Here is a 16,658-nt window from a genome sequence, read left to right on the forward strand (position 1 = left end):
CAACAGCACGACGGGACGAACCAAACTGGAAACCACGACGGGACGAACCAAACTGGAAACCAGATGCAGAGAAGCGCATCGTGCGCGCACACATACCTCGACACCAACGCGGACCCTCCTCTCGGCGGATCCGGCCGCGGCCCCGGGCACCGCCTCGGGCGAGCGCAGCCGCCACACCTCGGCCGCGAGCCTCCGCACCGACACCTCCCCCGCCTACTTCTCCCGCGAGGCCTTCAGCGGCCGCCGGCGCAGCCTCCGCGGCGTCCGGAGCAACGGCGCCGCGGCAGGGTAGAGCGGTTCCTGGAGCTCATCTGCGGTGGTTACGGCACGGCGACTCGAGAGGATTAGTAGAAAGAGAGGAGAGCTAGAGAAATGATAGGGATAGAGAGACGAGAGGGACAGCGAGGACTTAGAAATATCCAGACGCGAGACAACATTGGTACCGGGTGGTTTTTTCCACCGGTACTAAATCTTAATATCCAGACGCAATAGGACATTGGTACCGGGTGGTTTTTTCCACCGGTGCTAAATCTTAACATTTAGTACCGGTGCGTGCTATCACCCGGAACTAAAAAGTGTCTCTTTTATTAGTCTCGGGTTATGGTACAAACCGGTGCCAATTCTTAATCATTGGCACCGGGTTGTGCCACAACCTGGTGCCAAAGGCTTCCCTGGACACTTGGTTTAAATCAAAAGTGCCCGCTGCCGTTGCACCCGGTACTGATGCTCGCATTAGTACCGGGTGCAATTACAGGTGGTACTTTTAGTCTGGACCGATGGTCCTGTTTTCTAGTAGTGGATGAGCACCCACCAGTTGGGGGATGGCACGTCGTCCACCTCCGGCCGGGCGAGCGCTCCGCGATACGATCGCCTTCCCCATCGATACCTCCACTCGATCGTTCCGTAGATCATGCTCTAAGCCGCGATTCCCCTTCGAGAGGCTGGATGGGATCTCTATGGCGCTGAAGGCTACACTGATTCATCTGGAATAGAAAACAAGGGGGGGAGGGATTATCACAGAGAGATGATCAGGACCCGAGTGGAGCTCCAACCCGCGACAAGGAGGGAATCCATGCATGGCGGTTCCTCGCTTACAGGGGACCCTCACAAGTCAGGAATTGGGAGGAAGCCGTGCGGAGGCGGTGGTGGGATTCATGGTGATCCCGCCCATCTAACAGTGGATCCCCACAAGTCAGGGTTTGGGAAAATTCCGCGAACCGTGTCGCATCGATCACCTCCCCCGTGCAAAGTGCGGGAGGGTGTGTTGGGCGTTGATCCGGGCACCTTTACACGCTGTGACATCGCAGCGACGAAGAATAGGGGGGGTGAGGGTTTCAGGAGCGGTGCTGGAATCAACACCGGGGGACTCAAGCAGAGCCTGGGATCAGGCTGCTGAGAAGAGGAAGGATGCAGGTCTCGGTGTTTACCGCGAAGGCGAACCACTCTCGCTGGCGGGGAAACTTCATAAAGTACCTGAGGCATTTGAAAGGTATGTCTCCACAACCACCCATAAGTACGTGGGTCATGTACTTAGGTTGGTGAAATCTTATTGGCCAACCACTTGTCTGGACGCACTTGGGAAGGGCGCCAAGGCTAATTGTATTGAAGAACAATTCAGTCGGTATTTGGAAGAAACTGTTGTGGTGGCCAACCAGATCGTGGAATCCCTGAGCAAGCCTGAGTCCTCTTGATCTTTGAATGTAATTGAGGTGGCAAGCGTGCTGGAAGTACTGTTGAACAAATATTATATATTTGTGTAATGTTTAAGTACTTGTTCTGTGTTAGGATTGTGGAATCCTTTGATGTGTCGAGTAGTTGTACTCGAGGGTCCTGAGTGTAGGCAACATCGCACCCACTCAGTTATAATAGTAGATACAGAGAATTGTATCCGTAGGTGCCTCAGGGGGCAAAGTATTCTCGAATAGGAACGAGTTTGTATGGTTCTGAATCAGAACTCTAGTGCTGACCGGTTAGGATTGAATCCCGCAGGATTAACCAAGTGGGAAAAGAACTAGAAGTGTGTCAAAAGCCGTAGCTTAATGCAGGTTTCCTTTTCTGGAGGAAATACTTTGTTTAAGCAAAGCTCATATGGACTTTGTTTGTCCGGTCCGGGGGAGAACTCTTTTGGAGAGTTAGGAGTTTATAATGTTTCTTGATAGATAGGAGAACAGGAGGCTCTCGACAACTACTCAGAATACTAAGGGAGAACATAACTCTTTTTGTATCTCGAGCAAGCGAGTAGAACCCGACAAGTACTCGAGGCAAAAAGATTCCGTAGTCGACGCTCCCATGGTAGTCTGAGCAAGCAGGAAACTCATGTCAACCTATTTTAGAATACCAAGAATGTGTTCGTACTCCTTGAGGGATTTTCATAGTTGACCAGTTAGGATGGACCTTACTTGGTCACCCAAATAGTATACAACTTATTATGAAAATATCCCGGACTACTCAATCTTATCGAGTAGTGTGTCCTATATCTGGACTGGATTGATTTCTAAAATAGGACTATTAGGATTGAACTCCGTCGAGTTAACCAAGACGTAAATATTTTAGAAATATCTCAAACTTACTCGAGCAGGACAAGTAAGGTGTCCTACTCGAGGACTGGAGTGGCTCTTCGGGAAAGTCTGTTAGGTACGAACCCCATCGGGTTGCAAGACGAAAATGACGAAAGAGTATCCAAAACCTACTCGAGCCAGCGAGTAGGGTGCCCTTTAACCAAGGACTGGAGTAATCCTTAAGACAGAACTGTTAGGTACGAACCCCGCCGGGTTGCCCAAGACGTAAATGTCGAAAAGATATCCAAAACTTACTCGAGCGAGGCGAGTAAGGTGTCCCAAACACGGAGTGGAGTAATCCTTAAGACAGAACTGTTAGGTACGAACCCCGTCGGGTTGCCCAAGACGTAAATGTCGAAGGGATATCCAAAACTTACTTGAGCGGGGCGAGTAAGGTGTCCTAAACACGGACTGGAGTAATTCTTAAGACAGAACTATTAGGTACGAACCCCGTCGGGTTGCCCAAGACGTAAATGTCGAAGAGATACTCGATGGTAAACCATGAAAACTACTCGATAGCTGCTCTGATGCAGCTTTTTGGGGTAGTGCTTGAGATGGGGTACTTTGCCTTGCGAGCGAGAGCCAAGTAGTCGATTTGCGAAGGAAATCAACTTTTATTTTGGATTTGTCGAGATTACAGCAATTGTAAAATGACATACTATGACTCTTAAGGGCTACCCCATGCCCATTTAGATGTGAGCAATGGTTTATATGACTGAATAAAACTTATTTGAAGATAAAACTAGTCGAGAGAGTGCTTCGACTAGATTTTTGGTAATGTCTCCTTTAGGAGAGGTGCCCCAAGGGCCTTGCGGAGTGAGTCACACTCGAAGATCGTGTGAGAGCTCTTCGGGTGGATGAAGCACTTGTGTTGTAGAGTCTTGTTGACCCTGGCTCCGCCGAGAGATGTTTCTCCATGATGTGGGGTGCGCGGTTTACCCTAAGGACGGGTGTTTACCGGCTTGTACTTCTTGAAGGATGCGGGAGCCTTTGGAGGGATGCGGTAGTTGGAAGAAGGGCTGTAAGCCTCAACTTCCTCACGTTCCTTCCTCCTTGAGATGATGACATTGCGCGCGTCGCGACCAACATTGATCATGTTACGGAGGTCGCAGTTGGAGTAGTCAGTTGTCACCCTGCTGTTCCTGCTGGCTGTTGGCGAGGCGCTAGCGCATAAATGCCCTCTTCTGGTTAAGCAGGCGATGACGCTCGTAGAGATCTTCTGCTGGATGCTGCTCTTCCAGTTGCACAGTGACTGTCACTGCTGGAGAAGGTGCAGGCGGATCTTGCTTGATGGTAGCTTGGACTTCTGTGATTGTGGGAGGAGTAGTTTCCATGTTGTCGGAAAGGTACTCATCGAAATCATCAGAGTTGTAGTCATTGAGATTAAGACACTCCGTGGGATCACCCTCAGGTTCCTGGACTTCAGAGATGCGGACCATGAGGATCTCATGGCAAAGATCTTGAATCTCTTGATCTTGTTTACTTGAGGATGGGTCTAGAGGGGTGCTCTACTGGAAGGGCAGATCTGTTGGCTGCGAGCCAGATGCTTTGGGATCTCATGTCTTCCTTAGGTGCACTGTCCGTCCTTGCGGCGTTGCATATATGACCAAGTTAGGGCGGGAGTCCTGATCGGACTTGGAGTTCTTAGCCGAGTTGAACTCGACTTGCTTACTGTACTATATTAGGTTATCTAGTTCGTTCTCCGAGTTGGAAGAGTACTCGGAATCGGAGTCAGTTAGGCCACCGATTTTAGAGTATGTGTGCTTTGGGTGAGCGAGAAGCGGGATACCCATCTCTACACGGAGGGCGTTCTCGTTCATCCAGTGTAGCCATGATTGGATGGGAGTCAGCCCTTCATGTTCCTTGATCCAGGGTTTGTCAAAAATTGACTCACTGGATTGTTCTGGAGCTTTGGCTTTTCCCTTTTTAAGTTTGGCCAGTTCCCAAAGAGTGTCAACATGATCGGGTGGATTGGCCATAGCGTCCATGAACAAGTCGATGTTGTCAGACTAGTCTTCGAGATCATCGAATGGTTCGAGGTTTCCGAGACTGTTCATGAATTGATCAAAGTCTTAATCGAACAAGGACATGATTGGTTCAGGAATTCGAATGTGAGCAGGTTTCAGTGAAGGGCTCTGAGGTATCCTGGAGATAGACGGTCCCATCTGAACAAGCCAGGGGTTTGTCTCACCAGATCCCCCACAGATTCCTCCTCCCAATTTCTGCTCCTTGTTTTGCAGGGTGCTTTCTGCTATCTTAATGCAGTCGGAGAGCTTGGATTCCACTCGATCGATCCCTGAGAGTATATTACCCTACCTTTTCTGTGATGGGTTCCATACTTTTGGGTTCTACCGTGATGTAGATGAGCCAAGAGCAGTTTCTGTGAGTTTGATGCAGCCCTCTATTGATCGTGAAACTCGGTCTACCCCATCGAGTAGTTCTGAGTTTTTGATCTTGGGGTATTTGATCGTCTTGAGATGAGTCAAGTATTTTCCAAGGGTTTTTGGAAAAGTGGGGTTTTTCAAAATCAGAGTTTGTGTCGAACTCGACTGAACCAAGAGTTCGAGTTGGAGTTGACACATTTTCTGGGCCGTCCGAGTCGAGTTCAGGTAGAACTCTTCTTTCGTCGAGATCCGCAGACTCGCGGATGTCGGCGAGTCGGGTGGGGGTTTTCAGTTTAGGCGCGTTAGGCGTGACAAGGTGGCTAGAGAAGCCGCCCAATCCGTCAGTCGTACACGCCCAGGAACCGAAAACAAGGGTTGTGCCCTCAGGCATGTTGTTGGCGTCGCTTGATCCGGCCATCGAATTTGCTGATGAACTCGCCGAATCCCCTACCTGGCGCGCCAGCTGTCGGTGTTTACCGCCAAGCCTGCTCAGGGATACCCTTAGCAGTAAGGTTTGTAGGTAGGGATCGACGGCTCTGGATCTCAATGGTGCAAGGAACACAAAGATTTAGACAGGTTCGGGCCGCGAGTTGCGTAATACCCTACATCCTGTGTGGTGGTTTGTATTGCCTTAGATGTTGATATTCTTCGAGGGGGTCTTTGCCTGCCCTCATATATTCGGGGGGACAGGGTTACATGGAAAGTCCTAGCCGAGTACAGTTGGAATCCTACTACAACACAATCGGGTAGTTTTCTTTATACTGCAGCTAGTTCTACGCCTATTCAAGTAGTTACAAGAGAGGTAAGGTACATCTATGAGCTATCCCTTACTCTAGAACATTCTATGCCTATAAGCAGTCCCGTCGCCCCGGGTCTGACACCTGGTAACTAGGGGGATGAGTTGGGAGAGGATCCTAGGCGGAATCAGAGAGATGCTAGGCAAGGGGATGTTTATGGGAATAGGGGACCTCAACACAGATATGATGATTCAGGAAAGGGGAAAGGCAAGGCTGCTGAAGATGAAGAGATTAGAATTAGAATGGATAGAGGCTCCAAGGAGGCGTCTAGATCTGACACTAGATTGGGGTGTGCTGTTTGTGGTATGAAAAATCATATCACTAAGGAATGCAGGAGGAGACAAGCTTGTGAGTTGTATGGCTACACTAATCACAATACCTATGACTGCAAAAGGGAACAACTTTGGAATCTTGGCCCAGAATTGTGTGCTGTACAAGTTCCTGATTAGAGTTTCTTCTTCATCGATGAACATATTGATGCAAAAGCCTCAAAAGAGAAAGCTAGCACTGCAATCATCATTGTGATTTCTAGCCAGTTAACTGCCAAACAGATAGAGATGGAGTTCAAGAAAATAGTGAGTGCTGATCTGTGGAAGTGGAATACTAGACAGATATGAGAAAACAAGTTTTCTATGAGGTTCCCTAATGCTAAGATGGTTCAGGACTACCCGTAATTTTAACCTAGGGAGCAAGAGTCTTGCAGCTTTACTACTAGTTGAGCCTTGGAGTTCGGCTGTGGGGGCAAGAGGAGAATTGCAACAAGCATGGTTCAGGGTGAGTGGAATTCCCATTGATCAAAGGAATGTGAGGACCATTGCAAGAGTCGGCGGACTAGTTGGGAAAACAGTAGCAATTGATGAGAAGACAAGATTCAAACAAGAATATGTCCGAGTTAAGATCGCGTGCAGGAATGTGGAGTTGGTTCCAGATTCTACTGAAGGCACTTTAGGCATGTTCATTTAAGACTTTTTCTTCAACAGAGAAGTACCTGAAGGGCCTATGCCCAGTGGCAAGAAGATCCCAATCTCTGTGGATGATAATGCTCCTCAACCAACTCCAAAGAAGATGAGAACAGATGGTCCACACAATTTTGCTAGTGGTAATACAAATGAGGCAGGCCCAAGTTTGCAACAATTCACAGGGAATGGGGCTGGGTGGCAGCACAAAATTGCTCTTATTGCTGATCAGGAACATCCCATGCTCTGTAAATCTGCACCCAACAAATTTTCTTCTTACATAGCTGAAGAGGCCAAAGGTTCAAAGCTGGCAAGGAAATCTAGAGCTGAGGGTGCTGAAATTGGTGAGGAGGAAGAAATCATACCTGCAGCCACTTATATGCCAGGGCAGGATAATGCTGAAGAAGACTCTAGCGAGAACAGTGAAGGCTTCGAAGGGAAAGTGAACAAAATCTTGGAGACTAGTGCTGATTCACCCAAACATAGGGTAGACAGGGTTTGGAATGTGCATGATGCCTCTGTGAGCTTGATTCACCAGCACATCTTTGATGAGAGTGTGGGTCCGAAGGAATTCAACACTATGAAAAATACTGAAATTCAATCTTCTTTGGACAGTGCGGGGCCACATCTGAGTGCTTGTGACAATGTTATGAAGGCAACTGAAATTCAGTCTCCCTCGGTTGGTGATAACTCCCAAAATGCTTGTGATAATTTGATGAAACTGGTGAACCCCACTGATATGATGAAGCAGAATAGAGTTGTGCAGAGAAGAAGTGAGAGGCTAAAAGAGCACATTCTTTTGACCATCGAGGATAAGGTAAACATGATGACCAAGAAGAGGAATATTGAAGGTAACCCCCAAACTTCTTCCAATTCTTTTTCTGTTCTTGATGACAAGGTGATTGTTATTAGAGTAAATAAAATGGGTGCTCATGTAAATCCCAATGCCTTTGATACTATTAACATGCTTAGAGACCTAGAAGCTGCTAGAACTGCTTTAAATGAAAAAGCTAAGGTTAATTTGCAGCAGGATCAGGCCCAAACACAGAATGTGAATGATGTAGAAGATGATATTTCTGAGAACAACCTTATCTGCTTTATTCAAGAAGAAGAATCTGACTTTGATGACTTCATTCTTGTTATCCCAAAGAGAAAAAGGAAATATGTTAAAAGGTTAAGCATTTCTGTCCCTAGAAAACAGAAGGGGAAAGGCAAGGAAAATCCTTATCAGGGTGGTCAGATGAAGGAGAAAAACCAAGGAATCCCTGGTCCTTCTAAACCCTCCAAGAATAAAAGAAAGTTAAATCATGAAAGGACTCATTTGGAATTGTAGAGGCATCAAGAAAAAAGGTCTCTTCCTTCCTTAGAACTCTTATTCTGGAACATAGATTTCATTTTATTGGCTTGCAGGAAACCATGCAAGCTGATGTTGAAGACAGTCTTTTGAGGCGCTTTGACCCTCATCAAAATTACCTTTGGAAATGGGTTCCCTCAAGGGGAAGGTCTGGTGGTTTGCTGTGTGGAATTGATATCAATCTTTATGATGTGGGTTCTTTCAAGGATGGGAAGTACATGCTGTAGCTAAATTTATGGGACAAAACAAATAAAATCAAGTGGAACTTCATTAATGTTTATGGGGCTGTGCAAGAAGAGAACAAAAATGAATTTCTTGCTGAATTTGCATCCTTTTGCAACAATATGTCTGAACCATACCTAATTGGTGGAGATTTTAACATCATCAGGTGTGCTTCTGAAAAAAATAAAGGAGGTGGTGTTCATAGACACGCTCAGTTGTTTAATTCCATCATAAACTCCCTGGACCTGTTGGAAATCCACATGAATGGTGGCAGGTTCACGTGGTCCAATAATCAGTCCAATCCTACTTTGGAGAGACTGGATAGGTGTTTGATGAGTAAGAGCTGGGAGGACATTTTCCCTAGGATTATGATGTACAAGCTACCTAGAGAGGTCTCTGATCACAATCCTTTAATCCTAACTGACAATACAACTCAACCCCTGAATAATCTCACCTTTAAGTTTGAGCTCTCCTGGTCGAGGCATCCTGACTTTACCCCTTTGGTCTAGAAAATCTGGATTGCACCTTGTTTTGCTGTTACTGCTTTTGATAAAAGACAAAAGAAGTTGAAATTGTTCAAACAATATTTTAAAGGCTGGGGGTTTAACCAGCAAGGTGCAGCAAGAAAAAAAAGGGAGATGCAAGAAGAACTTTTAGCTCTAGAAATACTAGAGGAGGATGAGTTGATTAACTCTGAGAATGTTTTGAGGAAAGTGGCCTTGCAATGTGAGGTCATGAAGTTGTTGGAGGATGAAGAGTTGCATTGGTTTAAAAGATGTCACGAGACTTGGTTGTGTAAAGGGGACAATAACACTGAGTATTTTTACATAATTGCAAATAGGAGAACGAGGAAAAACACCATTATCTCTCTAATTGATGGGGGTGACACCATTGAAGGAGATGAGAACCTTTTAAAACATGGTACTAAATTTTACAAAGAACTTTTTGGTCCTGCCCCTGGTAATTTGATCCCTATTGATGAAAGTCTGTGGGAAGATGGGGAAAAAGTGCTTAGAGGAGAATGTTGAGCTGACCAAACCTTTTTCTGAAAGTGAAATTAAGGAAGCGTTAGACCAGATGGAGCGAAATAAAGCTGCTGGCCCTGATAGTATCCCAATTGAGTTTTATTAAGTGTGTTGGAACATTGTCAAAGAAGATATTGTCAATTTGTTTGAGGACTTTCATCAGGGTAGATTGGAGGTTAAGAGACTAAATTATAGGATCATTACTTTACTTCCAAAGAAAGTGGGAGCTGATAGAATTCAGCAATTCAGACCGATTTGTCTTCTCAATTGTCTATATAAGTGGATAACTAAAACTCTTATGTTAAGATTGGATCCTTTGGTGGATAAGCTGAATTTGAAATCACATATTGCTTTTATGAAGAAAAGAAACATCATGACTGGGGTGCTAGCCCTGCATGAGGTGTTACATGAGACCAAGAGAAAAAGTGATGTTGGTGTAGTTCTCAAATTGGACTTTGAAAAAACTTACGATAAAGTCAACTGGAACTTCCTTTTTCATTGTCTTAAGATAAGAGGTTTTTCAGAAAAGTGGTGTAATTGGATCAAGGTGGTGGTCACTGGTGGAACAGTAAGTGTGAAACTGAATGATAAAATTGGGCCATACTTTGTCAGTCATAAAGGGGTGCACCAGGGCGATCCCTTATCTCCCATCCTTTTTAATTTTGTAAGTGATTGCTTGGCAAGAATGATTTGGCAAGCCCAGAGAGATGATATGATCATTGGGCTAGCTGACAACTTAATCCCAAAGGGAGTGGCTGTTCTCCAATACGCCGATGATACGATTATTTGTCTCAAAGAGGATTTGGATATAGCTAGAAACCTGAAACTTTTACTCTACCTTTATGAGTTAATGTCTGGGCTCAAGATAAATTTTACCAAGAGCGAAGTTATCTTGGTCAATGGTGATGATGAGAAGACTCTAGAGTTTGCAAATCTATTTTAACTGCCAAGTTGGTGCTTTCCCTATCAGATACCTAGGGGTACCAGACTACCAGTCAACCCAGGTAGGATCTTTATCAAAGACTGGGCTCCTCTGGTAGAAAAAAATAGGAAAAAGTTGGCTACCTGGAAAGGGAACACCATGTCTATTGCTGGTAGAGTTGTGCTGATTAACTCTTCTATATTCAGCACGTTCATATACCATATGTCACTTTATCTGCTCCCAAAAACAGTGATTAATGAACTGGATAAACAAAGAAAAAAACTTTATTTGGCAGGGAGGGGGGCAAAAAAAGAAAATATCACTTAGTAAAATGGGAAGTTATTTGTAAAAGTAAGAAGAAAGGTGGGCTTGGTATAAAAGATATAAGCAAGATGAAGAAAAGTCTTCTTTGCAAATGGTGGTGGAAACTGGACAAGGAGGATGGTGTTTGGCAGGACATTATTAAAGCAAAATACTTAAGAAATGATACTATAAGTTCTGTCTCATTTAAACTGGGTGACTCTCCTGTGTGGCGTGACTTGCTTAAGGTGAAGTGTTTGTATCTGAAAGGCAGACAAGTTAAGGTGAAGAATGGTCTTTTTGTCCAGTTCTGGAAGGAAGCTTGGCTTAGTGACAAACCACTGTGCATAAGCTATCCAACTCTATTTGAACTCTGCAATGAGAAGGACATATCTGTAGGCACCTTTTTATCTGTACAAGGGCAGCTGACCTTTAGGAGATGGTTGCCTAACTTTTTGATCAGTGGATTAAACTTGTGAATGAAGTGTATGCCTTTCCTTTTGAGAATCTGCCAGATATGATTAGTTGGAAATGGTCAAATTGTGGAAAATTCACAAGCTCAGTTTATGAGCAGCTGACCAAAAATGATTCTGGTAATAACTTCAAGCATATTTGGAAGTCGAGAATCCCACACAAGATCAAAATCTTTCTTTGGCTTGTAGAACAAAATGCAATTTTGACCAAGGACAATATGATCCGTAGGAAGTGGGCTGGGGATCCTAAATTCTACTTCTGTTTACAAAATGAATCAGTGGATCATCTATTTTTTCAATGCCCCGTAGCGAAAGTTGTCAGGGAGATTGTTGGTTTAAGTATAGGTTCTTACAACACTCCAAGCAACATCCAAAAATATTGAGTGTGGGTTAAAAATTGGCTCCCTGGGATGAACAGGTTTATACTTTTGGTCTTGCAGCTATCTGTTGGGCCACTTGGAAATGCAGAAACAAAACTTGTTTCGATAAAAAAAACTCTTGAGGAATACTATGGAAGTGATTATGCATGCTTGTTCGTTTATGTCCTATTGGTCAGGTCTGTACGCAGCAGAGTCGCAAGGGAGGGTTCTGGAAGGGATCAAGGTGATGCTGGGGGTGCCTTGCAGGATGCTGACCCAACAAGCTACGCCAAGACCTATGTTGCTGCCAAGCCCCGCGGTTGATCTGACTGAGGAAGAGGATGACGAGTGATGAGTGTAGGGAAATCTTCCTAGGGACATTTTTGATGAGAAATGCAAAAGTGCGCTATGGTTATCTATGAAACTGTAGGGAAACAATCTTTCCCTAGAGCTTTTCAAAAAAACAATCTTTCCCTAGGAACTGAGTTTCCTAGGGGAAAGTTGCTGACATGGTGGAGAATCTATCCTACATGCTGTAGTGGCTAACGCCATGAATCAAAACGTTACTAAATATATCCTTCCTAAGAGCTTTGGTTGGGGATAAACTTACTGCTTGCCACAATCTAGCTAGTAGCTAAAATGGCTAATTATTAGCTTTCTGAGAAAGAGGAATGGGGGACGTGTGTAAACTTCTATTTGGTCATTTAACTGCCAATCTAGAAGAGTTGAAGATCTTCTCAATCTTTGCTAGCTAGTTAATGAGTGTAAAACTTCTATATCCACATTAGAATAGGCCATGCATCCATATAACTGTGGCATTAGCTGATTTGACACAACTTATGGTGTCCCTGTGAAAGTGATCGGGTGCTCTAGCCTAAGAAAGGGAGGAGGTGAATTAGGCAACTTAAAACCTTAACCTATGGCTCCAACTAGTTTGCACAAAACTTAAACTAAAACGTGCTATCTAAATGTGCAACTAACGGTTCTTCTAGTATGAAACTCCCAGCCCAAAAAGAGTTTAGCAACCTATAGCCAATCCTATCAAGATACTACTCTATGAAAGTAAAGGCACACAAAGATTGCTAGTATGGAATGCGGAAGCTTAAAGGAGGGATGAGAGGAAGCAAACTCTTTGACACGAGGATTTATCCCGTGGTTCGGTTAGCCACAAAGGCACACCTACATCCATGTTGTTGAAGCACTCACAAAGAGTATCGCTGCACGGCAATCAAGTCTCTTCCGTGAACACAATCACGGTCATCTTGATCCCGCTTTCCACTAAGGAGCTTCACCAAGAAGGGTGGGGGGGTCTCCACTTCCCCTGCACAAAGTTGTCGACGCCGCTCCACACCAAGTCGGAGGGTCATTGACGTGCCGACGAGCCACCAAGACTCCAAGGAGGCTGGCGCACCCAGATACAATGGTGGTTTACTCTAGAACCAGCTCACAAGGCTCAACACCTTGCTCTCTCACTCTTTTCAAGAGCTAATACTAGCACTAACACTCACAAAGCTTGTGCTAAGTCTAAAAATTTGATCAATGTGCACTTGGATGGCTTGGAGATGTTCTTGGGTGTGTGTGGGATGTCTCAAGTCTCCAGCGAACTTCAAATGGCTGGGGGATGACATATATATAGGCCTCCAAGTTGAACTAGCCGTTTGGAGCAGTTATCTTATTTCATGCGAGGGCACCGGTTAAACCGGTGGGGTACCATCGGTTCAAGCGATCACACACAACTTCAAACTAGCCGTTGGCCTTCTGACTGCTGACGTGGTAGTCACCGATTAAACCGGTGCATTGCACCGACACCACATCAGTTCAACCGGTGCTGAGCTTTTTCTTCTCAGCTTCCTGCAGCGCTGACGTCATTGCACCGATGCCTTGATCCGATGCACCGTCGGTTCAACTGGTGTTGAAGACCTGCTTCCTAGCCGCTTGACATGCTCTTTGGTCAATAGTATGGTGAATACACCGACAACTGTTTCTTGACCATCAGTTCAACCGGTGTCACTGTTATTTCTTGAGTTGGTCTTCATGTGCTCTATCCAATGCATTGATGCCTTTGCGTCAGTTTATCCGGTGACCATCGGTTAGACCGGTGCATGGTCATCGGTTAAACCGGTGCTACTGTTTCTTCATCCATTAGTCCAACTCGTCGCAACGGTCATTTTAACACTTCAAAAATATTCTATCTCTGCTTTTTCACTATGGTTTGGCATCTCGACGGTAAATTGGACACATCTCTACAGCGAATTGGACACGTTGGATTTTATCCATAGGACCTAAAAACCCTACAAATGTGATCTCACAAACTTGTTAGCCCCATTGATTATATTGTCACACAATCACCAAAATCACAAACAATAGCCTAATGGGGCCATGTTCCTTACACCCTATCAATATGCGGTACACAATTGTAACAGTACATAATACCGATATTACTATTTTTTTGGGAACTCTTGTAGAAATTAAACCTACGTACTATCACAAGTCAAGCCATGTGCCCATTCAATGGAGAACATAATTCAGAAAGTACGAGAAAGATGGTTAGCAACAAGTGAGGGTATAAACTCAGCATGTTTGAGACAACCATGAGTGCTACAAGAGCTCTTATATCTCCAAGCTATAAATCTGCTACAGAAATGAGTACGACTTTTGAGTATGCGAAGCATCGGGAATCAAGTCACAATATCCTCAAATACAACTGTATAGCCATCCCATCGTAGCCCACATTGAACAAGAAGTGGACTACGGGCTATGGGCTCATCATAGGCTTCATGTCTGCTAGCACATGTCTGCATGTTCCAAGTGTATAGATGGTTAAATACGAGTTCAATATTGCCTACTTACAAATGCCGCGTGCGTGCCTGGTTGATGTTCCCCGTCCTGGTTCCTGATTGTCTGAAGCATGAAGGATCAGAGATTTGCAGATTGCCAATAACATTCATCAGCAGCGGAATTGAACATGCACGAAAGTGTTGCTCTGCTCAATGATGAGGATGGTGTGCTTGCCCAAGTTGAATTCACATTTTTTAGTATAACAAACATATTTGATTGTCCACATACTGCTTAATTTCTGGAAAATTTTGGTAACAGCATAATGCTCCATGTGCACAAAAATAAATCATTGATTTTTTTTTTGAATCTGACCATTGGGTTCATTTTTTTCCCTACTAAGAGGCACGTGCACTGCTCAATGTGCATTGGGTCAGATCCTACTAGTAGGTAGGATTTGGATTTCGATGGTCCTCAGGACCTAGTCCCAAACAGAGTTCCTCCCGTGCAAGTGCCACCACTTCCAGATGAGAAATCCATTATGTTATTACGAAGGATTCAAATATGAATAAATTGGGGACTATGAACAAAAAATCAACAAGTTTCGTAAAATAATCATACAAAAACATGTATCCAACATTGAATTCTTTTGTATTTTTACTGGATTTTCTTAGAGTCTTTTCTGTGTATATCATTAAAAAAGTTCATGGTTACGTGTATACCACTAAAAAGTTCGGAGACACATGTGTGCCATCGTGCAAATTTTCTTTTACCTATGTACCATTTTAGACGGAATGAAGGCTAACGGTAGCTAACTGAGGTGGGCAAAGACCATTTTACCCTTTTGCCTACGTGCCTTGTGGACTGAACACAGAGGATGCGCCCGTGCATGGCTGTGACCGTGAGCTGCCCTATTAACTTTTTCTCAAGCATGCATGTCCGTAAGCATGGAAAAAATAGCGCTTGAGAAAAAAAAAGTGCATAGAAGTTAATAAAAAATAGGACATGACAACTAGTAAAAAACATTTAATCTGAAAACTGCTGCGCCTGCAGCTTTTAGCCTTGGTGACAAAGAGGCCTTGGAAGCCGTAGGGGACGCGGGCCGCGGCCGGGCAGCTGCTCCTCGGCGACGATGTCCAGCAGCAGCGACCACGCGTCCATCACCATGAACCGGTTCTCGCGGTGCGCTCGTTGTGGACGTAGCACACCACGTAGCCATCGTTCTCATTGCCTTTCCTCTCCTCGTCGTCGCGGACGAAGAAGGGCTCCCTGGCGAAGCACCCGGGGCTGAAGTCCCGCCGCGCCATGGTGCAGTCGTCCGTGCCGGCGCAGTCGGGGTCCAGCTTGGCCACGCCGCCGATCTTGGGCATGGGGTCGCCGATGCCCAGGTACCCGTAGCAGTTGCGCCGGCCGAGGTAGCCCTGGTGGATCACGGCGAAGTCGAGGTTCCCCGCCGAGAGCGGGGTGCGCGACATGGCGCCGGTGGCCGGTGCGGAGGTTGACGCGCACCTTCTCGACGTAGGCGCGCACGAGCTCCATGCGTTCCAGTGCGTGCTCAACGGATAGGATGTTGGGCGCCACCGGCACCAGCTTCTCGCCGTCGGCCTCCTCCCTGCTCGCCGCAGACCCTGCTCGCCTCGGCCCCTGCTCCTGGCCGACTGCCACCTGCAAGCTGCCCCTGGCCGCGCTGCCTCTGCTCGCCGCGGCAGCCTGACGCGCGGCGTCCCCGTCCTGGCCGCGCCCTGGCTGGCCTCGCCGCAGCCACCCCGACGCGCGGCGGCCCGGTCTGGTCGAGCCCTGGCGCGCAGCGGCCCCGCCCCGGCCGGCCTTGGCTGGGATCCGAGTGAGCCCCATGCGCGGCAGGAGGCAACCGAGGGGGCGTGGAGAGCAGCGAGGGACCTCGAGAACAAGCGATGGAGGAGGGGTTGGGCCGGATCTGGGCAGAGCCGGTGGTGGTGCTCGGCGGCGCCAGTGCCAGGGAGCGGGCAACCGAGCACAGCAGAGAGAGGGGAGAGGACACGTCAGGGCCTTATCCGGTCTGAGGGCAAGATGGACAATTGTCTAGATGGGTCCTAACTGTCAGAGTTCTTAAACTGTTACTCCCTCCGTTCCAAATTACAGGTTATTTGACTTTTTTGATATCAAATTTGACCACTCGTCTTATTTAAAAAACTTATACAAACTTAGTCAAATTTAAACAATTCTTCAAGAACTTGTATTAATAAAAAGTCACAACAAAAGAAGTGATATTTTGTATAAATTTTTGAATAAGATAAGTGGTCAAATTTGGGGTTGAAAAAGTCAAACGACCTACAATTTGGAACGGATGGTGGACGGAATGGCGTGTAGATAAAACAAAGTTTGCGCGATGGCACACAGATGTCTCTGAACTTTTTAGTGATATACATGTAACCATAAACTTTCTTAATGGTATACACATAAAAGACTCATTTTCTTAATCCAATAAAGTAATCTAAAATTATAAAATAAAACTAAGTACGAGTAAAATTTAAGAGTAGTGCAATGAACACCT

At 45.7% G+C, this 16,658-nt stretch overlaps 1 pseudogene; it reads right to left on the bottom strand.

Annotated features, from left to right (window-relative positions):
* Positions 1-14,946: 14,946 nt before the first annotated feature.
* On the bottom strand, positions 14,947-16,161 carry LOC120677337 (annotated as a pseudogene).
* Positions 16,162-16,658: the final 497 nt, after the last annotated feature.

The sequence above is a fragment of the Panicum virgatum genome, chromosome 6N (assembly GCF_016808335.1).
Source record: "Panicum virgatum strain AP13 chromosome 6N, P.virgatum_v5, whole genome shotgun sequence".
NCBI classification, from domain to species: domain Eukaryota; kingdom Viridiplantae; phylum Streptophyta; class Magnoliopsida; order Poales; family Poaceae; genus Panicum; species Panicum virgatum.